The sequence below is a fragment of the Erinaceus europaeus genome, chromosome 10 (genome assembly GCF_950295315.1).
Source record: "Erinaceus europaeus chromosome 10, mEriEur2.1, whole genome shotgun sequence".
In the NCBI taxonomy this organism is placed as follows: Eukaryota; Metazoa; Chordata; class Mammalia; order Eulipotyphla; family Erinaceidae; genus Erinaceus; species Erinaceus europaeus.
In genome coordinates this window covers 112,203,833-112,231,250 of record NC_080171.1, presented here as the reverse complement: position 1 = coordinate 112,231,250, position 27,418 = coordinate 112,203,833, and positions in this window count along the sequence as shown.

Below are 27,418 nucleotides of genomic sequence, written 5' to 3'. Positions count from 1 at the left end.
TTCTTCTTCTTCCTCTTCCTCTTCTCTCTCTTCCTTTTCCTTTTTAGATAGAGACTAGGAGACAAGGAAGGAGAGGGAGGGAGAGAGAGGGAGAGAGAGAGAGAGAGAGAGAGAGAGAGAGAGAGAGAGAGACCACAATACTGAACTTATCTTCAAAATAGTAGGAGCTGGGCTTGAATCTGGCTTGAGCACATGACAAAACAGGACACTACCCAAGGGAGCTATTTTTCTGGCCTGAGGCTGGTTCTTTCTTTGGTGGGTGGGACTATGCTGGGGCAAGCCTAACAAAGCAACCTGATTAGGCAGCAGAAATTCATCCCTATCCAGTTCTGCAGGCCGGAAGTCTGGGTCAAGGTGTGGGCAGGTTGGCTCCTCTGAGGCTATGAAGTCATGGGGGATCTGCCAGTTGCCTGCCATTCCTCAGAGATAATCTTGGTGTTCCTTGATTTGGGTTCAGATCTCCATGTCTATCTTCCTCACCTCTTGACTTCTCTCTGTGTGAGTCCATCCTGTGCCCAGATCTCACCTTCATAAAAGGATCCACCCTTTTCAGATTAGGCTCGCCCTCACGGCATTTTCAACTTCCCTTCTCTACATTAGTCTCATTCACAACTCCTGGGACTTGAACACAAATTTACATATGTGTGTGTATTTTATTTTGTATATGTTTTTTGGTTATGTGGAGAGACTTCATCATAGTTTTGAAGTTTTCTCCTCTATTCATACATTTTTTCCCCCTGTGGTTACACACACACACACACACACACACACACACACACACACACACACACACTATGAGGGCTAGCAGAATAGGTCACTTGGACAGTGCACTGCTTTGTCCTGTGCACAGCCCAGGTTCGAGCCTGACCCCCACTGTGTTGGAGGAAGCTTCAGTTCTGTGGCCTCTTCCTCCACTCTTCTCCCTATTTTAGAAAAGAGAAACACAGCACAACACTTATTATCTCAACCACTGTCAAGGGCCCAGTTTAACTGAGCAGCTAACAAACATCTACCCATCTCCAAACTGAAATTGTTCACTTTCCCAAAATGAAACTGTTCCTGCAAAACACAGACTCTCCATTCTTCCCTCCCAGTCTCTGATAGTCACTAGTTCACCTTCTGCTTCCGTGAACCTGACTACTTAATAGTCTCCTGTGCAATAATTGTCATCTGTGGCAGGCTGATTTTGTGTGCTCAAGGATTATTCATGTTGTAGTAGGCATCGGTGTTTCTTTCTTTTGTAGGAGTGAACACTATCCCATCATATGCACATTGCCTATTTTATTTATTCATTCATCTACTTCTGCACACTTGTCTCGTTCCCCGCTCAAAGTTGTGTTGCTATTAACATGCCTTTGAAAATGCAATATATATTTTGTGTGTGCTTAGCTCTCTAGTGAGGGCCCCTTTGCTCATGTCTAGGTTTACCCATACAGTCCAGGCTGCCTAGCCACCCAAGAACCGCCAGGCAGGACAGACACATCTGTGGCCTGACCTCTCTGGAAGGGCGTGTGGAGTAATTTGGGCAGAGGCCAGTTGCAGCAGCTGTCACGTGGTCTCACTTTTAAGAGCCCCAGGTGGCACCAGAAACAGCCCATGAATTACCCATAACAAGCTTCCTGACAGTCATCGTTGCTCCCACCTGTTGCAAGGAAGAAGTCTCAGGTTCCTTTGGCTGGTTTGAGTGCAAGGCTTTCCAGCACCAACACTCGCAAATGCAGTTGTTAGATGGTCTGCAGAATTTGCAGGGAAGCCCCTGACTGTTTGGAGCAGCCCAGGAGAGCACTTAAGAAAGCTGGGTCTATTGCAGACAGATACGAAGCTGCCGACTCCTTGTCACTGCACAGCTGTGTAAAATTACTCAGCAACTGTAGCCACTAGACAGTAAATGCAGCGAGGCACTGGCTGTAAACTGCCATCAGCTCATGGTCTCGCAAGACAGATGGGATGGTGAGGGGGGCAGAAGGAAAGCATTGGGCCCAAAGGTTACGCTCTGGGAGGCTTTCTAACCTACAGGAAAGTCTGGGCATTAAGACATGAGATAGCCACCCGGGAGCTCATTCCAGAGCAAATGTCAAGGAAGGACTGATAGCAGGCAACTGTGATAAACCAGAACCAAAGGAGGGAGCATCTTAAATCATGGAATTTAGGAGGTGACAGCATACAGACATGGGTGGGGAAGGGACAGTCGTTTGATTGCATAAAGTGTGGTTTAACTCTTAAATCAGTCTCACATTGAATGCATGTGCAGCACACATGGGACTAGTGGATTTAAGGCAGTGCTCTGAGAAAGGAGAGACAGCTCCAGAAAACACTGAATAACCTAGAAGTGGTGACCATGTTTTCAGAGTCCAGAGGCATTACACAAGGCCAGGGAACCAGGCAGGCGTAGTCTCATCAGGCCAGGCCAGCTGCTCTTGGGGCTGTTAGGACATGAAGAAGTGGCATCTGCGTTCTTGCCAGTTTCCTTGACCCATTCTATCTGTGTGGCTCCTTATCAGGACTTCTATCCACCTCTGGCTCTAGGGAAACTCATTATCTATCCAGTTACAGATTGAGGGTTGCAGGGCCTGACCAGTAAGTCTCTGCGGTGGGGGTGGGGAGGTGTTTCCTCCTAGAAGCTGGCCAAGCTAAGTCCCATGCTGATAGCCCTTTATGGGCATGGTGTTCTCTGCTTTGAGTATTGGTTTGGATTTCAAACAATTTCAGTAAGGGAAGAATTAGGAGAGGAGCTGCATACCTGGCTTATTTTTCCCTAAAGTGTTGAGTTTGTATAAAGGAGGAAATCAAGGCTAAATCTGCTGTGTTTAGAAGTGAATGGTCAAGGCCAATCATTCTGCAAAGTGACTTTGTAGAGCCAGAGTGAAACAAAGAAGGAAATGAATAGCAAACATATTATTGAAAGAGTTGGAAATAAGGACTAACTCAGGGAAGCAGAAAATGACCAGCAAAGTAAATCTAAATAAAAAAAGGAAAGAAAACATGAAGTAGTTTTTGACACATAAAATAAGTGATGAACACACCCAACAGATAAGATCTATAAACTCCAAGTTGGGATGCTGGAAAACACACCTTCCCTTCTTTCTCTCTCTCTGTCTCTCTCTCTCTGTCTCTCTCTCTCTCTCATACACCTTGAAAAATCTGCTCCACTGAGAATGCATAGATAGTTCAGTTGTAGGAGGTTGATAATGTCACTGTTACATCTATAAACTTAGGTATTCAGGAAAAGTTAATAATTATAAAAAAAAATTATACCGCATTGTGACATTCATTTTTGCTTTTGTTCTATTTTATTTTTAGAAATGATGACTTTTCTCTGGAAGTCAACCAAACTGCCTAAAAAGTTAGAAGAATTCTGAATATACCAAAATTACCGAAGAAATGGAAAATGTGATCCAAGTTCTACTTCCATGAAAGGCACCGTGTAGTATTAAGGACTCATATAACCTTAAAGGAAAGGTCAGCTTCACAGTATTCAAATATATATTTTTTCCTGGAGATTAAAAGATGAGAAATCTTTATGATTAATTCTGAAAAGGCAGAAACACAGTCTAGAGTAAGATTGGATAAAACACAAAGGAAACTGCCTTTTACTTTCACTCTGGTTCTACCTGACAGGAATTGGAGCTTTGTTCTCTTCAGAAATAGAATGATGGGACTCTGGGTTTAGGATCCCAGGTCCAGTGTGGAAGTGAGAGAAAAGTCACCTGTCATAGAGGGACCCAGCACTTCTCTGCTCACTTTGTCTCCAGATGTGTGTATGGGAGAGGAGAAAGGAGATGGGCCCTGTAACTATTCCTTCTTTATTTTGCTTTTCTGTTCTGTGCAGAACCAGGAATTTGTGTGTGTTTTAAGAACTCAAAGAATGCATTTACACACACACACACACACACACACACACACACACACACACACACACACACACACACAGAGTCATAGCAATGTAGCTTCCTCTAGTGCTCTATTATCTCCCACGTGGTGCCAGGTAGGTGAATTATCTCTCGGGTCCTAACAGATACCTTTCAAAAGATAATAAAAAAAATATTTCTGTAGAAACTGCCCGGGGGATAAACTGACATTTAGGCCACTGTCATTCCCCAATGGAAGGACCAGGACTTTGATGGATGATTTAAACTCATGAGCATTTGGGGATATCCTCAGTCTTCACAAGGTCTCCAGGCTCTGTGTATATAACTTATTTATTTATTTATTTATTTATCTATCTATTAGTGATTTAATAGTGATTGACAAGATTGTGGGATAAGAGGGGTACAATTCCATACAATTCCCGCCACCAGAGTTCTGCATCCCATCCCCTCCATTGGCATTTTAATGTACCTTCCCACATTTGCAGGAAAATTATGTCTTCCCCTCTTTCCAAAGAGTTGAGACAAAAATACAACATTTGATCCATGCCCATATGAAAGGATGATGAAGTTGAGGTTGTCTGAGGGCACTGCAGAGGACAGCAGATTGGCAAAGTAGTTCAAATTTACACGAAGAAATACGTCATCTGCATTGAGCGAGTGCAGTGAGAGAAGGCAACTGGCATAGCCGCCCATGGAGGCATCCAGCCCAGCAAGGTGGTCATCACTAGGCAAAGACCGCAGGGAGATACTTGAATACAAAGCCAAGTCTCGCCAAGGAGGAAAGGAAAAGGACAAATATAAGGAAGAAACCACTGAGAAGACAGAGGAATGAAATAATTTTATATGCAAATATCATTAGAAAATGCTAAGTGAAAAAAAAAAAGAAAACTGTCATCTTGTAATAAGTGTAAAAAGTCATATGTGTTATACACTTTTGCAAATTAAATTATCCCTCCCCCCTCCCCGGTTCCCGTCACAACTCTCAACACTTCAAATGAGATCTTAACTTGGGATGCAGTTGTAATTAAGATGTGATCACAATGGAGTAAGGTGGAGCCTAATCCTATATGACTATGTCTTTATAATTAGGGAAACTTGGAGACAGATGCACATAAGGAAAATAACATATCAAGGTAAAGGCAGTGATGTGGTGGTGGTGTTTGTTCAAACCAAGGAAAATAAAAATTGCCGGCAAAACACCAGACATCAGGGGAGACACAGGAAACAGTTGTCTTCACAGCCACGAAGGAACCATCTTTTATTTATTTATTTATTTTAAAAAAGGAGACATTAACAAAACCATAGGAAAAAAAGGGATACAACTCCACACAATTCCCATCACCAGATCTCCATATCCCATCCCCTCCTCTGAGAGCTTTTCTATTCTTTATCCCTCTAGGAGTATGGGCCCAGGGTCATTATAGGATGCAGAAGGTAGAAGGTCTGGCTTCTGTAATTGCTTCCCTGTTGAACATGGGCATTGACAGGTTGATCCATACTCCCAGCCTGTCTCTTTCTTTCCCTAGTGGGGCAGGGCTCTGGGGAAGTGGAGCTCCAGGACACATAGGTGAAGTCACCTGTCCGGGGAAGTCTGGTCGGCATCATGCTGGCATCTGGAACCTGGTGGCTGAAAAGAGAGTTAACATACAAAGCCAAACAAATTGTTGAACAGTCATGGGCCTAAAGACTGGAATAGTGCAGATGAAGTATTGGGGGGTACTCACTGCAGACTATTGTGTACTTTTGCTTTCAGGTATATATTTTGCCCTAGTTTATGGATACGTGTGAACATATCCTCTATCTCACGGGACCTGGTCTATATCTAGGTTTTGGGACTTTGTTAGGAAGTGAACCGCCTGGAATGGAACTAGAGAATACTATGAAAGGAAAGGTCTCACCAGAGTGATGAAGCTGAAGGGTTGTCATTCCACAGCTGCTGCTGCTTCTTCTTCTTCTTCTTCTTCTTCTTCTTCTTCTTCTTCTTCTTCTTCTTCTTCTTCTTCTTCTTCTCCTTCTCCTTCTCCTTCTCCTTCTCCTCCTCCTCCTCCTCCTCCTCCTCCTCCTCCTCCTCCTCCTCCTCCTCCTCCTTCTTCTTCTTCTAGCGTTTGCCCTTCTTCCGTAGCCAGTCGACAGCGTCAGGTTGAGCCTGATGTAAAGTTTCGAGACCTCCTTTGAATCTGGAGAGGTGGCAGTCGTTTCTGGACACAGTCTGAAGTGAAGCATGCTGAGGTGGCACTCATTAGGTACTGATTAGGTTGGGATCAGCATGAATTGAGAGAAGCATGCAGGAAAGTGTGCCCTACCCTAAGAGGAATCATCTTGAATACCCTGGTCTTTGACTTACAACCTCTAGAACTGGAAGAAAATTTGTTTCTAGTTACCCAGCCTATGATCCTTTGTTAGGACTGACTTAGTTAACTAGTATGCTTATATCGAGAAAATTAAAAATCTTTACTGAGTGCTCAAAAAGAATATTTGAACAAAGGGAGAACTGTATCACACTAGTGAGTGGAAAGACTGAAGATTGTTATCATTTTCCTTCAAGTAAATACATACAAATTATTGTAGTAACAGTCCTTTAGAAGAAGTGATCATTTTTCTGTATTGTTTCAAAATGAAAACTGTGTTATTTTTGCTGAGGGATAAATAGAGATCCTATTTATCCCTCAGAAATAATCACATCTAGTTGGAAGATTCATGATCAAGAAATCTCACTGGATCATTGTAATGAGGAAGCATTGTGAAAAACTCATAAGTGACTGTCCATAGAGACTGGTATAGGGAGTTGGGCAGTAGCGCAGCGGGTTAAGTGCACATGGTGCAAAGCGCAAGGACCGGCGTAAGGATCCCAGTTTGAATCCCCGGATCCCCATCTGCAGGGGAGTTGCTTCACAGACGGTCAAGCAGTTCTGCAGGTGTCTATCTTTCTCCCCCCCCTCTGTCTTCCCCTTCTCTCTCTATTTCTCTTTGTCCTATCCAACAACAACAGCATCAATAACAATAACAATAATAACTGCAACAATAAAAAAACATGTGCAACAAAACCAAAAAGGTAATAATAAACAAATAAATATTTTAAAAGACTGGTATAAATGAATTATAAATGTATAAATCAAAGCCCAGATTTTAATGTATTGGTTAGGTTAATATGGGAAGCTTCAAGTGATAAAAATGAATTTGCTTGATGCAAATACTACCATTTCTTTTAAATGATGTGGATCCTCAAATGCCAGCCTGATGGGCAGTTCTGTCTCCTTCTTAAGAGGTTTCTCAGGTTCTGGGAGGTGGCACTACCAATAAAATTCATAGGTTATCATAAAGGAGGACCCAGGTTCCAGTCTCTGGTCCCCACCTGTGGGGAGGAAGCTTCAGAAATGGTGGAGCAGTGCTACAGGGGTCTCTCTTTCTCTTTCCGTCTAGCTTTGTCTCTATCATTATTAAAAATAAGTAAAAATTAAAATATAATTATAGTTCAAAAAAAAAGGTTTCCCTGCTTCTCACCCAGTTCCCAAATACTTACAGGGATTATGTAATCCAAGACAAGGATCCTTTGTCCACCCACTGACATCAGGAATGGCTAGATCTCTATCTGCTGCACTTGTTCCCTGGAGATCACTATCTAACTGGAGCCCCTGGTCTACACCGGTGTGGTTCTGACCTTGCCTAGTCCTGAACTGGTCCCTCTGGACAGTCTAGCAAGGCAAATGTTTTTTAATTAATTTATTTTTATTATGATTGAGACAGAGAGAAGTAGCACAGTGACAGAAGAGAAAGAGAGACACCCACAGCCTATACCATCACTCATGAAGCTTCCCTCCTGCAGATGGGGCCCAGAGGACTGGAACCTGGGTCCTAGCACATGGTAACTTGTATGCTTATTGGTTACACCATTGTCTACCGTCACCAAGGCCACTTTTTGGTGTGGCTCCAGTGTCTGCCTGGACAGCTCATCAACAGACCTGGAGCTAGCTCAGGTTCCTGTCTTATCTATTTATTTATTTATTCATTTATTTATGGGGGAGGTCCCTGAGTTCCCCTACCTAGGATCTTTAGAATAGAAAGGGTTCTCTTTTCACCATCCATCAGCCTCGAGAGGGCTCAGACGTGAGTATTCTCTCTGTTGCCTAGCTTCCAACTTGGGGGTCTAGACATCCTGACTCTTCCTGTGTAAGATATGCAAGTGATTGATATCAGGGACACAGCACTTCAAAGCATAGAAAATACAGTTTTAAGGTGACTCCTGACACCTGGCTATTTCTTTGGGAGGAATCAGAAGCTCAAGCATCTGGAGAATGTGGATTTGCAAGAGTATATTCCATACTTCCATCAATGAATTTTAGAAAACACAGGAAAAAAATTTTTAAGTAGTGGAGAAAAAAAAAAAGGAACAGGGAGTTGGGTGGTAGCGCAGTGGCTTAAGTGCATGTGGTGCAAAGCACAAGGACCGGCGTAAGGATTCCGGTTCAAGCCCCAGCTCCCCACCTGCAGGGGAGTCGCTTCACAGGCGGTGAAGCAGGTCTGCAGGTGTCTATCTTTCTCTCCCCCTCTCTGTATTCCCCTCCTCTCTCCATTTCTCTCTGTCCTATCCAACAATGAAGACAGACAACAATAATTATTACAACAATAAAGCAACAAGGGCAACAAAAGGGGATAAATTAATTTAAAAAACTAAAAAAAAAAAAGGGAACAGACATATTCTTAACAGACATATTCTTAATTAGTGAATTACTTATTTTTATTTTATTTTATTAGAACAAAGCATCTGAATAGTTTCTTTTTGAAAAAAAAATGTCTTTGGGGCCAGGTGGTGGTGCATCTGGTTGAGCACACATGTTACAATGATAAAGGACCTAAGTTCAAGTCTCCGGTCCCTACCTGCAGGGGGAAAGCTTCTTGAGTGGTGAAGCAGGGCTGCAGGTGTCTCTCTGTGTCTCTGTCTCTCTTCCTCTCTATCCCCCACTTCACTCTCGATTTCTGGCTGTCTCTATCCAATAAATAAATAAAGATAATAGAAAATTAAAAAGAATTAAAAATTATCTTTATATATTGGATAGAGACTGCCAGAAATTGAGAGGGTATGGGGTGATAGGAGAGAAACAGAGACACTTGCAGCCCTGCTTCACCATGTGAAAAGCTTTCCCTCTGTAGGTGGGGACCAGGGACTCAAACTCAGGTCCTTGTGCATTATAACATGTGCACTCAGTGAAGTGTGCCACCACCAGGCCCTAGTGGATTACTTTAGGGTAGAACTTTGGTGAGTTGATTTTCATTGAGACCAGGAAGATTTACTCTGATATTGATGAGATCAGGAGTATTCAGGGTGGTATGGCCGTAGACGTTACGTAACTCTGATATTGAAATATCAATCTTTGTAAAACAGAGGTGAGAAGAGACATTGTGTAAAAAAAAAAAAAAAAGAAAAAAGACAGTTGTCTCTATGTGAATGAGAACATTCCCCACTATTATATATATATATATATTACCAGAGTCCTACTCAGCTTTAGTTTGTTGTGGTGTGGGGAATTGAACCAGGGACCACATATCCTTGGTCATGAAAGGCTTTTCTGAATAACCATTATACTATCTCCTCCTCCCTTTACTACTATTGTACTTAATTCCTCCAGACCACCTAGGGGAGGGTGGGGAACAAGACATTGCCTTCAGGAATATGCCTGGAAGCTGTGGAGTTCTCACAGACAAACTTGACATTTCCTTCCAGAATGGTAGAGGTTGAAGAATTGCTCTGGCACTTGTAGCCCTTGCTGGGAGTGCTGTGGGTATATGGGGCCCACGCCCACCCCCCCCACCCACTCCCTCCCCCCATTTCCTAGAACAGGCAAAGCTCTTTACCCTTACCATGCCTCAGCCCCCTGTTGGAAAGTCTACAAAGGAGGGTGGACAAGAGTCCCTCATCACCCAGGAGCTGTCAGTTTGCTTCTGGCAGGGGGATTGGGTCACTCCTTCTGGTGTCAAAGATAGACCTTTGGAGACATTGGGGAGGAGGAATGCTATCGGGGGTGGGGGGAGAGTTTTCATTACATCACTCCATTATCAGTCTCTGTCTTGACATGGGCTTGTGTTCCACAGTAGGGGAGTAGCCTGGGGCTGGCAGCGCTGTCGCGAGGTCCCGATAATACCCACAGACCTCTCACTGGCTCTCACCATTGGTGATCTCACTACCAGAAGATCCCTGACCTCATCACTGCTAAGCATTTCCTTGCCTTCCTGAATCCCCAAGATTGGCTACTTTCCTCATTAAGTATCACAAGCATGGCCTGAGATGGGAGAATCCCACAAGTGAGCAAACCTGCATGGCTGAAACTCACTGTGCAGTATCCCAGCATTATGGTCACTGTGATGTTCTGTGAGTTGCTGTTACTTATGTTACTTTTAGTTTTGGCTTTTAGCCCATCAAAGTTGAAAGGTTTGAAGTTTGGCACTTATCTGGAAGCAGGGACTTTCCCATATCAGAAGTGGTTAAAAAGCATGTCGCTAAGCTCCATCTCCTAACAACTCTTAATTCACAGTGTCTGTAGTGCAGTATATGCTTTTTGTGTGCGTGTGTGTGTGCGTGTGTGTGTGATGTCTGTGGTGTGCATGTGTGTAGATATATGGGTGTGTATGTGTGTGGTGTATGGTTGTGTGCATTTGTGTGTGGGGTTATGTGTGCATATATGCAGAGACAGATTTACTCTCTCTCTCTCTCTCTCTCTCTTTTGCTTCTAAGGTTTTCGCTGGGGCTTGCTGCTGACACTATGAATCCACCATTCCTAGAGGCCATTTTTTTTTTCCATTTTATTGGGTAGGACAGAGAACTTGAGAGAGGAGGAGGAGGAAACGGAGAAGGAGCTAGAAAGATGGATACCTGCAGACCTGCTTTGTAAGGAGTCAGGGGCTCGAACCTGGATCTTTGCACTGGTCCTCCCATGTAGTACTATGTGTGCTTAACCAGGTGTACCACTGCCCGGAGCCCTTCTCTTTTCTTTACTAGTGATTCAGCAGAGTTTTTATAGATATATAATATCTCAGACCAGTGTGCCCAAAGTCTTGTTCTCCCTCTACAGATAACCGCTGCTGTTCTCACAAAGTCCAAGAGGTCATTTGGTTAATTGTTTTCCATTTGTTTTATTCGTCTATGTTCCATATATGAATGAAATCATCTAGTAATTGTCCTTCACATCCTTACTTATTTCACTTAGCTTAATTACCTCCCACTCTATCTGTTTTATTCTAAATGATGCAACCTCATCCTTTTTTTTTTTTTGCTTTGACTGCTAAGTAACATTCTATTGGATATATATCCTATAACTTGTTTGCCCAGCCATTAATTGTTAGGTATTCAGGTTGCTTCCATATTTTGGCTTTCATAAATAGTGCAGCTACACAGATGGGGGATGCACAAATCTTTAGGAATTGTGCTATATGTGCTGTATGCTAATTGTTAAGCTATATGCCTATGGATGGCATTGCAGGGTCATAAGTTATTTCTGTTTTTAATGGTTTAAAGACTCTCTCTACTGTTTTCATGGGTGCTGCATTGGTTAGCATATATATATATACATATATATGTGTATATATATATATACATATATATATATGTATATATATATATACTTATGGACCTATATTTTTTAATCTCTGATCCTAAATTTGGGAAAGCGTACTACCTCAAAGGCCTGGGTCAGATCTAGCCACCAAATTTTCATCCACAAATTATACACAATATATGGTTAAAAACTAAGGAGAACAAAAGCCTCTAGATAGTCTTTGAAAAAATAAATCCCACATTGAGGGGGGAATGTTAGATTTTAGTAAACGCTGACCTGTCTTGCTTCCTGCAGTCTCGTGAGAAGGCCAGTATGAGCCAGTCTCCAGCTCCAGACTGTTTATCTACCAAGCAGGGTGTTTGCTCAGTTTGGCTAAGCAGCGGGAGTTAGTGGTCACACCATTCTCTGTGGTCAGGGCCGTAGTGGGTGTCATTGGGAAGGATACTGTTTATGCTGAACCTGCCTCTGTATCAACACAAGAACATTTGTCTCCTGCTGGCTCCTGGGAACAGTTTACAGGAAGTCTTCAGAGTTCCTCACAGAGTGAAAGTTCTCACCACTGGTGTAATGGATGGCTTCAAGGCCTGGTATCCCAGGCCCTGGCATGCCAGTGTGGGTCTGATTTCTGGCATGATGATGATGATGATGATGATATTTTCATTACATTTATCTATTTATTGAATAGAGACAGCCAGAAATTGAGAGGGAAAAAGATGATAGAACAAGAAAGAGACAGAGAGATACCTACAACACTGCTTCACCACTTGCAAAGCTTTCTCTCTGCAGGTGGGGAATGAGGGCTCCAACTTGGGTCTTTGTACACTGTAACATACATGTTCAACCAGGTGTGTCACCACTCAGATCCTAATTATTATTTTTTAAAGGAAACCCAAACAAAAAGACTCCTCACATAATGGGGGAGGATCTTTACATGCCATACATCAGACAAGAGTCTAATAACCAAAATATATAAAGAGCTAGCCAAACTCAACAACAAGAAAACAAATGTCCTCATTCAAAAATGTAGAGAGGATATGAGCAGAATATTTACCACAGAAGAGATCTGAAAGGCTGACAAACAATGAAAAATTGCTTTAAGTCATTGAATATCAGAGAAATGAAAATAATGACAACAGTGTGATACCACTTCACTCCTGTGAGATGTCATATGTCAGAAACAATAGTAACAACAAATGCTGGAGAGATTATGGAGACAAAGGACCCCTTTTGCACTACTGGTGGGAATGTAAATTGGTCCAACATGTGTGGAGAGCAGTCTGGAGAATTCTCAGAAAGCTAGAAGTGGACCTACCCTATGACCTTGCAATTCCTCTCCTCTCCTGGGGCTATCTCCTAAGGAACCAAACACACCCATTCCAAAAGATCTGTGTATATCTATGTTCACAGCAGCACAATTTATAACAGCCAAAACCTGGAAGCAACCCAGGTGTCCAACAACAGATGAGTGGCTGAGCAAGTTGTGGTCTATATACACAATGGAGTACTACTCAGCTATTAAAAATGGTGACTTCACCATTTTCAGTCCATCCTGGATGGAGATTGAAGGAATCATGTTAAGTGAGATAAGTCAGAAACAGAAGGATGAATATGGGAGGATGAATATGGGATGGCCTTACTCTCAGGCAGAATTTGAAAAAGAAGATCAGAAGAGAAAACACTAAGCAGAACTTGGACTGGAGTCGGTGTGCTGCACCAAGGGAAAGACTCTAGAGTGGGTGTGGGGGAGGGTTCAGGTCCTGGAACAGAATGGTAGAGAACCCAGTGGGGGTTGTATTATTATGTGGAAAACTGAGAAGTGTTATGCATGTATAAACTACTGTATTTACTGCTAACTATAAAAAATTATTCCCCTAATAATGAAATTAAAAAAATTGTTGCATAGAGACAAAAAGAAATTGAGAGTGAAAGGGGAGAATGAAAAAGGGAGAGAGAGAAAACAAGACTCCTATAGCACTACTTCACTCCTGAAGCAGGTGGGGACTGGGGGCCTGAACCTGGGTCCTAGCACATGGCACATGGTAATATAATATGTGAAAGTTTTTTTTTCCTCCTAAGCAATGCTAATCTCTGACTTCTGGTGGTAGAGGAGTTTGCACCTGGAACCTTTGGTGCTGCAGGAATGAAGATCTTTTTGCATAGCCACTGTGCTATGCAGCCATTCTTCTGACCATGATTATAACTTCAATTCCAGTGTGATTTGAAGATTATTTCCAGTTATTCATTGGACAATGGAATGGTTGCTGATTGTTTTCAATCTGAGAAGATTTCAGGACTGATACTTTGAAGATGTAATATTTGGAAATCCTTTTCATCTATATTCGAATTGGTTTTATGAGGTTGGGCGGTAGTGCAGCGGATTAAGTACACATAGTGCCAAGCACAAGAACCGCTATAAGGATCCCGGTTGGAGCCCCCAGCTTCCCACCTGCGGGGGCGGGAGGTCACTTCACAGGCAGTGAAGCAGGTCTACAGGTGTCTATCTTTCTCTCCTCTCTGTCTTCCCCTCCTCTCTCGATTTCTCTCTGTCCTATCCAGCAGCAACAACTTTGACAACAATAACAGTAACAACTACAACAAGCACAACAAGGGCAACAAAATGGGAAAAATGGCCTCCAGGAGCAGTGGATTCATAGTGCAGGCACTGAGCCAGGGTTATCCAGAGATAACCCTGGAGGCAATAAATAAATAAATAAATAAATAGGTTTTATTTGGGCTTTAGTTGAAGATCTTGATGAGAAGACCCTTCCAGTTATGAGTTATGTGTATAAATATAAACAGAGATAAATGCATAGTCTATGTCTATATATATCTAGTCTATATATATCTAGGTATCATTTATGAATCATTCTGAGGATCCCTCGTGGACTGATTCTAGGCTCTATATAGATCCCAAAATTTGAGAATTGTATTTGCATATAACTTACCCATGGTCTCCCATAAATTCAACACGTTAAATCATCTCTAGGGCAATTACAATACTTAATGCAGTGCAAATATTACATAAAGAGTTGTCAAGCTGTATTGCATAGGAAGTAATGATGATGTGCTCGCTGTGTTCAGCAAAATGCAGCTACTGTAGTCTCAACAACGAAGAACAGATTTTGCAGTCTGTGCTTGGCTGAATCTGTGGAGATAGAACACATATAAATGGTATACTATGTTACCCAGTCGAATGTAAATAGAAAGACTTAATTTCTATCCCTGGTTGTCTCAGTGTATGACCTCTTAATGACATTGTGTCCTTTTAAGTATTAAGGGTTTTTTTTTGCATACAGGGTTATTGCTAGGGCTCAGTGAATCCACTGCTCCTAGAGGTAATTTTACCCCTTTTGTTGCCCTTGTTGTTTTATCTTGTTGTGGTTATTATTATTGTTGTTATTGCTGTTGTTGTTATTGGATAGGACAGAGAGAAATGGAGAGAGGAGGGGAAGACAGAGAGGGGGAGAGAAAGACAGACATCTGCAGACCTGCTTCACCATTTGTGAAGCAACCCCCTTGCAGGTGGGGAGCTGGGGGCTTGAACCGGGATCCTTGCGCTTTGCGCCATGTGCGCTTTACCCACTGTGCGACCGCCCGACCCCCTGATGTGGTTCTTGAGTCTCAAACCAAGTGGTAAAAGCTCATGCTCCCCGGCTCCCATTTCACTCATCTCCAACATCTGGCCATTGATGCTCTTGCATTTGGACGCAACTTAGCCTCATTCCCAGGCAAACACAGACCACTGTGGGTGGTCAAGTCAGGCGTTCTGCTCACACAGACAGCTGTCTGGTCCTGCCCTCTGTTTGCTTCTTGTTTGCTGATGCTCAGCACTCTTGTAACCACATCCCCCCCTCTTTCAAAAAAAATATTTCATATGAAGGAGAGAGAGAGGAGGTCAGAACACTAATTAGTCCATGTAAGAAGGTCAGAACATTAATTAGTCCATGTAGTGCAGTGGATGGAACCAGGAGCATCAAGCATGCAACCCCCACACCCTACCAGACAAGTTATTTCACCGAATATATCTAAAATTTACCTACTCAATGAAAGAGATGGAATCAGAATGTATGACACCAGGGATCAAACTTAAAGACTTTACTTCATGCACACCCAGCATGTTACCACTGAGCTAGTTCCCTGACCTCTGCATGGCCCTCTCTGTCCTGCCTTTCTGGACCATCTCTCTTGCTACAATGAGATGGTGAAAGAGCTGGAGGCCTCTTTCTTTCCTTTTCAGTGGGGTTGAAGGCTACCAGGCAGGTGTTGCATTCAGTGGTAGTCCTACAGAATAGTACATTTGGCTGAGAACTCAAAGGGTCTCCTTAACCTTGCAGTTCTGTGACTTGCAAAATCATGTGTATTGGTGGAAGCAATCCACTAGATGAAGGGAGGGCTGAGCCGATGAGCTGGGACAGACCCCAGTGCCCAGCCCAACTGTGATGGAAGGCTTTTAAGTTTTCACACCGCTGGAAAGTACCCACAGGCAATCTTGAGAAACTCCACAACCAGGGACCACAGGGTGTGGAGTCTGAACACTTCGTCTTCAATAATGAAACAAAGGATACCTGATTTTTTTTTTCCTTCTGGGGCTTAAGGAAGCAATATCTGGATAAGCTTTTTAGCTGGAGAGGAAAAGATTCTTTAGTTAAAATATCTTTTGTGCTCACTCTTTCCCCCTTTTTTTGTGTTTACAGGGAAAGTTGAAGGGGAAAAAAAATAATTCAGCTGTTCTGATGAGCCACTTTTATTGTTCAGGTGGAGGAAGGACTCAGCCCAGGAAACAGGCAAATGTACAAACAAAGCATCCTGGCCTATAAATAATTCCTCTCCAGGCATGCTGCAGGGGCTGGGCCAGTTTGCTCTAACCATCTAGACTTACAAATCCCCTTCTGGTCATGGAAACATTGTGAATTCAGCCTGCGACCATTTCTTCTCCCTTCCTAATGAGCATTTGAGAGAGAATGGCCCTTGTTTGCTGCGACACTGTATCATAAGCCACCACACCGATGATCTGGACTGACCATTATGCTTCTCACTTTTTGAAATACTAACATGGAAGGAATGAAGCATAAAGTCTGTGCAGTTCCAAGGTCATGTGGGAGCAGGGTCCAGTTTTCAGAGCTTACAGGTTAAGGAAATAATGCACTGAGTCCTGCACCAACAACCGTTAAGCTTGACTTGTTTATGGTCAGATGCATTTGACAACGGGACAACAATTCTCTCTTCTGAAACTAGGGATGATTTATGGGGAAAATGTTTATTGCACAGCTCTTTATGTGTACCTGTCTAGACACTTCAGGTTGAAGACAGAATCATAGGAAAATCCTCTTCTTCCCTTTGAATGCTTCCATGGGAATTTCTTATCCAGATAATTCTTGTGTCCTTGGGGCTTTTGGATCAAGGGGAGTGATTTAAAGCCTTCCAAAGACTTCTCTCATTCCCTGGCGCACAGCCACGTTCTGTTTGCATTTTCTTTCTCTGTTTCTACTCTTGAAGGATACGGTGCTGGGAGGTGGATTCACCGAGATGGCCCTGGGGAGAGACTGACAAGAAATGGATTTGGGAAAGGACGTTGGTTCTTACTTTGTGGTCTAAATCATGATGGGAAAAATAAAACGTTCTGTCTGAAGATAAGATGATAGTTACATCCCTGAAAGAATATTTTTATGGCTAATTGGTCACATTAATCCTGGATCCATGGGCCTTCAAGCACCCCTTACATACATTCACAAAGGTTGTAAGCATCTATAAGGAAGCACTATCTTCATTTTTAATAAAGATTATTATTATTTATTTGATATTGGTTTACAAAATCATAAGATTCTACACCTATAACACACACACACACACACACACACACACTCCTCACTGAAGTTCTTCTGCTTCCTATTCTTCCTTCTATAACCACTATAGTTTTTTGGATTTTTTTTTTTTATCTAGTTTTCTGTATTCCACACATGAGTGAAACTACTGGGTAGGTGTCTTTCACCTTTTATTTCACTTAATGTCAATAGTTGCCTCCACTTCATCCACTTAGTCCTGAATGCTACCCTTTCTTTTCACCAGCCTCTCCTACACTTCTGCATTTCCATCTGGACAGAACCTCCGCCTGTCCACCAGCAGAATCTCAGCAGACATCCTGGGAAAATTGTCATAGTTACCTTGCTACTTCACTGATGCTGCTCACTCTGGCAATACCTGTTAGACAACAGTATCTAGAATCTTCCTAAAGAAGAATATCTAGGGGCTGGGTTATGGTTCACATGTTACAGTGTGCAAGGACCTACGCTCAAGCCCTCAGTCTTCACCGGCATGGAGGAAGCTTCATAAGCAGTAAGACAGTACTACCAGTCTCTCTCTCTCTCTTTATTTAAAATATTTCTTTATTTATTCCCATTTGTTGCCCTTGTTGTTTTTTATTGTAGTTATTATTGTTGTCGTCATTGTTGGATAGGATGGAGAGAAATGGAGAGGGGAGGGGAAGACAGAGAGGGAGAGAGAAAGATAGACACCTGCAGACCTGCTTCACCGCTTGTGAAGCGACTCCCCTGCAGGTGAGGAGCTGGGGGCTCGAACCAGGATCCTTACACCGGTCCTTGTGCTTCGTGCCACCTGCGCTTAACCAACTTGTTTCTCTCTTTCTCTCTCTGTCTCTATCTTCCCCTCTCAGTTTCTCTCTGTCTCTATCCAATATTCTTTCTGTCTCTATTCAATAAACTAAAAATAAATAAAATATTTTAATTAAAAAGAAAACTCCAGTGGGAGGTGTGGCTATAGGAATCTACCACCCAGAAGCTGTTAGCAACCCTTATGGGAAGGACACGCCCCTGGTGCGGACAAGGCCACTGTGGACGAGGTTTCTGAGCCCTGTGCAGACTGATCTTTCCAAACCAGTGTACCAGTGAGTGGATGCCCTGGCTTGTGAGTAGTACAACAATGCCTAGTCCTTTCTACCAAAAGTCATGGCATGGCTCCATCCTAAACACGGCCGAGCCATCTACGCCAAATCGTATCTTGTGGACGTTTACCATACGGCCTCTTCGACCTTCTACGACTCCATTACTATTGGAACTATTCAGCTAGTCAACGTATATAAGCCTCCCAGTGCCTCATGGGATAATGAGGTCCTGCCTAGCCTGAATCACCCAGCTGTTTATGTTGGAGACTTTAATAGTCATCACCAAGACTGGGCATATTCCTCCACTCGTGCTGACAGCTCTATCTTAGCCGACTGGGCTTCAGCGAATGACCTCTCCCTATTATACGATCCCAAACAGCCAGGCTCTTTTCACAGTGCTAGATGGAATAAAGACTCGTCACCCGACCTGTGCTGGATTAGCACAGTCAACGGCCAAGCCTTTCCCGCTACGAGACACGTTCTCAAGATCTTCCCGCACAGTCATCACCGCTCAGCTATCATCCACATTGATCTCCAGCTCCCACTGATTTTGTGCTGGGAGAAACTAAGACGGAACTTTCAGAAAGCAAACTGGCGTCTGTTCAGTGATCTTACCAACAAATCTATTCCTGCAATTCCAATTAACTCTCTCCCCTCTGAAGATTCCTACAGGCGCTTCCGCCAAGCCATCTTCAAAGCAGCTTCCCAAGCTATTCCTCGTGGGAGACGTGCTAACTATACGCCTTGTCTTGATGCTGAATGCAAGCAACTACTAAAGCAGTATGATGAGTCGGGCAACCCAGATGTGGCTGACCATCTTATTGCCTCCCCTGGATGCAGCACGCCAAGCCCGCTGGCAACAACTCACGGAAAGTCTGAACTTCACCCACTCAAGTAGGAAGGCCTGGAAGCTTCTTCATAGTCTGGGTGCCGGTAGCCAACCCTCTCCCATCTCCCATCCTCCCGTATCTCCAAACTCAGTGGCCAGTCACCTAACTCAAGTTGGACGTGTTACTTCTTCTAGCGTTAGCCCTTCTTCCGTGCCAGTCAACAGCGTCAGGTTGAGCCTGATGTAAAGTTTCGAGACCTCCTTTGAATCTGGAGAGGTGGCAGTCGTTAACTATGTGGGTCATAGTCTGTCTGTAGCCGCAGGGGCAGTTCGGGTCGTCTCTGGCTCCCCAGCGATGGAACATAGCGGCACACTGGCCATGGCCTGTTCAATAGCCATTGAGGAGGGCCCAATCATAACATGCTAGGCCAAAGCCGGGTTGACGCTTGCAGGGGTCTGTGATGAGGTGTTTGTTCTTTACCTCAGCTGACTGCCAACTCTGTTTCCAAGAGTCTGGAACAGAGAAGTTCAGTGTAGGCGTAGGAGACCAGATTGGATGACGAGACGTCAAGCGTTGAACAGGGTGGGCGAAGATATCTGCGTATATTGGCAGGTCCGGTCGAGCGTAGACGTGGGAAATGAACTTAGATGATGCCGCATCCCGACAAATATCTGGTGGGGCGATGTTGCTAAGAACTGGCAGCCATGGAACCGGGGTGGAACGGATGGTTCCAGAAATTATCCTCATGGAGGAATATAATTTGGAATCGACCAAGTGGACATGGGGGCTACGGAACCATACTGGGGCACAGTATTCTGCAGTGGAATAGCATAATGCCAGAGATGATGATCGTAGTGTGGAAGCGCTTGTGCCCCATGAGGAGCTGGCCAGTCTTGCAATGATGTTATTCCTCTCGCCCACCTTTGCTGCAGTTTTTATGAGATGTTCGTGAAATGACAGAGTGCGATCGAGAGTAACGCCAAGATAGACTGGCTAGGCTTCATGCCGGATTCTCGCATCATCAAGCTGCACATTAAGCTCACGCGAGGCCGAGGCATGGTGTAGATGGAAAACTGATGATACCGGGATGCATTGGATTGACCTTCCCGTGGTGCATCCCGTGAGTACCCATTCATTGGGGAAACTGACGATCCTTCCTAGCCGACTGAATCCACATGGATCCCAGTCACTTTCAAAGCCAGTAGTTGGACATGCTAAGATCGACCCAGTCTGGAAAAGAGAAATTTCCCATGAGTGGTCATCCTACTTCCGTTTATCTTGTCCATCTCCAAAACTCTCTCCCTTTACACTGTCTGAACTCGAAGACGCTTTGAAGAGGGTTAAACTGGGAACGGCTGCTGGCTATGATAACATCACCCCAGAACTCATTCTTAACTTGGGCTCCGTGGCAAAGAAGTGGCTCACTACATTCCTGTCCCACATTTTGGAATCCGAATCTATGCCCAAAATTTGGCCGTCGTGTGAAGATGATAGCAGTTTTGAAACCAAAGAAAGACCCTACACTGGCCGCCAGCTATAGACCAATTTCTCTCCTCTCCGTGTGTTACAAACTCCTTGAGAGGCTGCTTCTGTCACGAATTTCTCCTCTTACAGAGAAATTCCTATCACCCGCCCAAGCTGGTTTCCGCCCAGGAAGATCTACCTGCGAACAAGCCCTGGCCCTCTTAATTTACATTGAAAATGGATTCCAGAAGAATTTAAAGATGGGTGCTGTCTTTGTTGATCTCACAGCAGCCTATGACACGGTCTGGCACCGTGGTCTCCTAGTCAAGATCTTGATCAAGATGCCTGCCTCCATGGGTGGCCAACACTATATCGTTTCTTCTCCAAAACAGAAGATTCCGGGTGCATCTGGGTGACAAGTCTAGCAGATGGAGACTTGTCTCAAGTGGCCTCCCCCAGGGCTCTGTTCTGGCTCCTACGCTATTTAATATTTACATCAATGACCTCCCAGAAACTTCTTCAAGGAAGCTCATCTACGCCGATGACATCTGCTGTGCATCTCAGGCATCCAAGTTCGACATCCTCGAGGAAACACTCACAAAAGACATGTTTCTGATATCTGATTACTGTAAAAAATGGCGACTAATCCCTAGCACTGCAAAAATGGTATCATCTGTTTTCCATCTACATCATGCCTTGGCCTCACGTGAGCTTAATGTGCAGCTTGACAATACGAGAATCCGGCATGAAGCCCAGCCAGTCTATCTTGGCGTTACTCTCGATCGCACTCTGTCATTTCACGAACATCTCATAAAAACTGCAGCAAAGGTGGGCGCGAGGAATAACATCATTGCAAGACTGGCCAGCATGGGGCACAAGCGCTTCCACACTACGATCATCATCTCTGGCATTATGCTATTCCACTGCAGAATACTGTGCCCCAGTATGGTTCCGTAGCCCCCATGTCCACTTGGTCGATTCCAAATTATATTCCTCCATGAGGATAATTTCTGGAACCATCCGTTCCACCCCGGTTCCATGGCTGCCAGTTCTTAGCAACATCGCCCCGCCAGATATTTGTCGGGATGCAGCATCATCTAAGTTCATTTCCCACGTCTACGCTCGACCGGACCTACCAATATACACAGATATCTTCGCCCACCCTGTTCAACGCTTGACGTCTCGTCATCCAATCTGGTCTCCTACGCCTACACTGAACTTCTCTGTTCCAGACTCTTGGAAACAGAGTTGGCAGTCAGCTGAGGTAAAGAACAAACACCTCATCACAGACCCCTGCAAGTGTCAACCCGGCTTTGGCCTAGCATGTTATGATTGGGCCCTCCTCAATGGCTATTGAACAGGCCATGGCCGGTGTGCCGCTATGTTCCATCGCTGGGGAGCCAGAGACGACTCGAACTGCCCCTGCGGCTACTGACAGACTATGACCCACATAGTCAACGAATGCCACCTCTCCAGATTCAAAGGAGGTCTCGAAACTTTACATCAGGCTCAACGTGATGCTGTTGACTGGCTACGGAAGAAGGGCAAACGCTAGAAGAAGAATGGCATGGCTCTAGGCATAGAAGGTGATATTTTAACTTAGATGAACTAACTCTCATAGTATCTTCTCATCGCTTAGGACTGCACACTGTGAGTCTTTTACAAATAATGTAAAGAAAGTGTGAGCATGGAACAATCCTGAGTGTGGGTAAACACCGAATGAGTTGAGTGACTGTTGAGGGGTGGGGCTCCGCTCAGCCAGATGTACTTGAATGGTTAACTGTACTCAGGTGTGTCCACCACCAAACTGAAGCCACATCTGCAAGCCACACCTGACGTTCCAAGGCCTCCCAAAAATCAAATTTGAAATTGGAATAATTCTTGTTTGATGATCTATCGAGCAAAATTGCACGAGCTGAAAATTTCTTTCCTTCTCGCTCTCTTTTTAAAATATTAGCTGTACAGCTTAAAAATTTTTTTTATTATTTTTATTTGCTTATTGGATAGAGGCAGCCAGAAATTGAGAGGATGGGGGAGACAGAGAGGTAGAGAGACAGAGAGACACCTGCAGCCCTGCTTCACCACTCATGAAGCTTTCCCCATGCAGGTGGGGGCTGGGGGCTCAAACCCAGGTCCTTGTGCACTGTAACATATGTACTCAACCAGGTGTGCACTGCAACCTGACCCCTCTTTTTCTGTCTCCTTCTTTCTTTTTTTTCTCCTCCAGGGTTATCGCTGGAGCTCAGTGCAGGCACTACGAATCCACTGCCATCCTACAGGCCATATTTTCTGTTTTTAAAAATAGGATAGGACAGAGGGAAATTGAGAGAGGAGGGTGAAATAGAGAGAGGGAGAGAAAGATAGATAGCCGCAGACCTGTTTCACTGCAGGTGGGGAGCTGGGGACTTGAACCAGGATCTGTGTGTGGGTCCTTGCACTTTTTTTTTTAATTTTTAAAAATCTTTATTTATTCCTTTTTGTTGCTCTTGTTGTTTTATTGTTGTAGTTATTATTGTTGTTGAAAAGGATAGAGCGAGGAGGGGAAGACAGAGAGGGGAGAGAAAACACCTGCAGACTTGCTTCACCGCCTGTGAGGTGACTCCCCTGCAGGTGGGGAGCTGGGGGCTCGAACTGGGATCCTTACACCAGTCCTTGTGCTTCACACCATGAGCACTTAACCTGCTGCGCTACCGCACGACTCCCCCTTGTGCTTGTTTTGGACTATGTGTGCTTAACCTGGTGTGACCCAGCCTGGTCCCTGAAAAATTTCTTTAGCATAAATAGACTCACCCCCTTTGCCTATATAAGTACCTGTTCCTTTCTGGGCTATTTGAACACATGACTCCAGGGGTTTTGTCTCCTGAGCCACATAGCTCTAGAATTCTGAATCCATCTTTTAAGTTATAGCACATGGGCTGTCAAAATACATGAGCTATGATTTTGAAGCAGCAAAGCTCAAGCTCTAACCTGCTTGCTGTGACTCAGTTAGACTTCAGCTTCTTGGGTGACATCTTCATCCTCAGTAAGAAAATACAATATAGATGGCAAGGAGAGACTCTAGTGCTATACATGCTGAAAAATTTCTCCTTTTGTCCTGTTGTTAGGTAGCAAGGAATGGATGGGTAATAATTTCGCAGACGGTCACTTTGGGAACAGTTGCTGATGTTCAGTTCATAGCATTGCCAAAGACTTCAGTGTTCTTTCTACATTCACATGTGCAGAGGCGTGAAGTGTTTAGAGTCACCGCTCAGTTCTTCATGAGAAGTTTCCTACCCTGCAGCAGGTGATGGAAATACCAGTGCATGGACCCGAGAGGAAATGCACATTGGGTCACTATGGCGGTGACTAACATCTGGGCAGAGCAGCAAGGAGCGTTTTCTAGGATCTCAGAGAATCCCGGAAGACTTTGTTCTCTCCTCAGTTGAGATTTCAATTTCCATGAAAAAAATGATACAGATGATTATACATTTAAAATGTCACAACCAGAATACAAAGTATCTGACACGCCAGAAACGTTCATGGAAATCACAGTTCTACCTACTTGCTAATTCCATGGACTGAAGGGAAACCAATTTAAAAAGGAATTGACAACATTTTCTTTTTTCTCTCTTTCTTTTTTATTGCCACCAGGGTTATTACTGGGGCTTGGTGCTTGCACTACAAATCCACTGCTCCTGAAGGCCATTTCCCCCCTTCCCCTTTTTTTAAAAATTATTTTTAAAATTATCTTTATTTATTGAATAGAAGCAGTCAGAACTTTAGAGGGAAGGGGGTGATAGAGAGGGAGGGAGACAGAGAGACACTTGCAGCCCTTCTTCACCACTTATGAAGCTTTCCTCCAGCAGGTGGGGACTGGGGGCTTGAACCCGGGTCCTTGCACACTGTAACCTGTGTGCTTAGTCAGGTGCACCACCGCCTGCCCCCTTTCTTTTTTATTATATAGGACAGAGAGAAATTAAGAGGGAGGAGAAAGAAAGAAAGAAAGGAAGGAGGGAAGAAAAGAAGGTAGGTAGATAGATAGATAGATAGATAGATAGATAGATAGATAGATAGATAGACAGACAGACAGACAGACAGACAGACAGAGCTACAGACCTGCCTCACCACTCATGAAGCTAATCCCCTGCAGGTGGGGAGTGGAAGTTCGAACCCCCGTCCGTGTGCATGGTAATGTGTGCACTAACTGGGTGTGGCACCACCACCTGGCCCATTACATTTTCACCTTTTGTTTCATTGCTCCTTATCTCCTTAGTGCCTTTTTGTGGTGCTCAGTCATCTGTGTGGGCTGAGTCACCTGGCATTCCTACTTTTGCTCTTGGAGATGGTCCTGGTTTTGGTAATCTGTGTAGACAATTCTGGACAATAACAGAAGCACTTTCTGTGGCCAAAATTCCACACATGAGCCTAGCATTCATAGGCTCATGTCTATTTTTGTGAGGTTAAAAATTTGAAAGCGATAAGATGTTCATTTACGTGTGCTTAGAAGAAAAACAAAGCAAAGAAAGAAAGAAAGAAAGAATTTAAAATGGGACCAGCTGGTGGTGCACCTGGTGAAGTGCACATGTTACAATGCATAAGGACCTGGGTTCGAGCCTCCAGTCCCCACCTGCAGGGGGAAAGCTTTGCAAATGGTGAAGCAGCATTGCAGGTCTCTCTCTCTCTCTCTCTCTCTTCCTCTCTATCATCCCTTCCCTCTTGATTTCTGACTGTCTCTATCCAAATAAATAAATAAAGATAATAAAAATTAAATCAAAAGAAAAAGAAAATAAAGCAAAACCCCTCTGATCTGATTCAGTGGCAGTTGTACATTTGAGAAGTTGATGACTGTGATGGAGGGGACATGAAGATCCTATGGGATCAGATGGCTCCTTACAAATCTAGAGAGAGGGGAGAGTTTGTGGTCTGCTCCCAGGTTCCCAACACCCCCTCTGGTATCAGAAGCATGGGGTGGGGGGAGGAAGGATGTGGTGGCAAGATGGGCCTGGGGGGTGGTAGATGGGCCTGGGGGTGGTAGAAGTGTCAGCAGGATCATCTGTGCTGACAAGCCATTTTCTAGAGCACAGCATAGTGACCCTCCAGAGACCCACCAGAGAAACTAGACTTCTCCTGAACCGTTTTTCCAGGAAACTGCAGAGTAGGCCCCAGGTAGGTGGATGGGTTGGTCTCAGGGCATCTCCTGAGGTCCAGCACATAACAGACAGCATGCAGCGTTCACTGGGACCGGAAGTTGTTTGGGGGGAGCAAGTGCAGAAGGGCTGTATCTGCCTGAGGAGGGAGATAGGCACTTGTGGGAGAGCTGTGATGTGTTAATTTTATTTTTTTTCTTTCTTTTTAAAAAAAATATTTATTTCCTTTTTGTTGTCCTTGTTTTTATTGTTGTAGTTACTATTGTTGATGTTATTGATATCGTTGGTGTTGGCTAGGACAGAAATGGAGAGGGGAGGGGAAAAGAAAGATAGACACCTGCAGACCTGCTTCAGCACCTATGAAGCAACTCCCCTGCAGGTGGGGAGCCGGGGACTCGAACCAGAATCCTTAAGCCAGTCCTTGCACTTTGCGCCACATGCGCTTAACCCCTGATGTGTTAATTTTCTATTGCTAAGTAAAAAATGAATAGCACAAATCAACACCCATATGTTACCTCACAGTTCCGCAGGATCAGGGGTCCAGGAAGGACTTATCTTGTTCTGGACTTGGGGTCTTGAGGACCTGGCCAAGCTGTGATTGTATTAGTCGGGTTGGCGACAAGCCTCACGTCCTATAACTATAAGGATTCAGGTTCTCTTGCTGTTCTAGATGCCGGATTGGGGCTGCTCACAGATTCTAGATCTGTTTCCAGGCTTTCACCCCATCGCATTCCAGAGTTTCACACACAGTGGGGGAGCTTGCCTCTTCAGAGGCAGCAAAGGGGAGAGGATCTCTCATTTCAGGCAGTCCCTAGTCCTTCTCTCTAGGACTTTCATCTCGTGGAATAATGCTGCCCCTAAGTCACCTCGTTTGGATGACTCTAATTTTTAATATGTGACTTGATAACATCTGAACTTGCCCTTGTCTTTGTATCTCTTACTGAGTAGACTCAGGTTCCAAGTCTCATCTGCTCCTGAAGGAAAAGGTCCACCTTACAAGGAGCCCAGGAGAGTGGATTATGGAGGGTCCCCAGGGTTTGCCCATCGTATCCTGCTGTACAGTGCCAGGTTGGCTTTATCCCCAAGAGAAACACATGCAGGAGTTGGGAGGCAGAAATGAATTGGGAGCCACTTCGCACCTGCAGTTGGGTAGTGCACCAGGTACTACTACACACCATCTGCAGCCCCCCTGTGACTTTCCTGGGAACCATTGGCTTTTGTGAACCTCAGTACAGACACCTGGGAAAGTTCAAGGTAACAGTTGCTCTCAAGGTCCCTGCACACTGGGGCTGGAGGAGAACAAAGATTCTGTCAACAGATTGAAGTTCTGGGGTCCTACTTCCCCCCCCCCCATGACAGTTTTTTTTAGTTTGTACATGCAGAACACTTCCCAGTTTTCCACACAACAATATAACCCCACTAGGTCCTTTGTCATCCTTTCCCAGGACCTGTACTCCCCCCCCACCCCAGAATCTTTTATTTTGGTGCAATACACTAGCTCCAGCCCAGGTTCTGCCTAGTGCTGGCAGTTTTTGTTGCAACTAGGGTATCGATGGGGCTTGGTGCCTGTATGATGATCCCACTATTTCTGGTGGTCTTTCTCTTCCCTTCCTTTCCTTTCCTTTCCTTTCCTTTCCTTTCCTTTCCTTTCCTTTCCTTTCCTTTCCTTTCCTTTCCTTTCCTT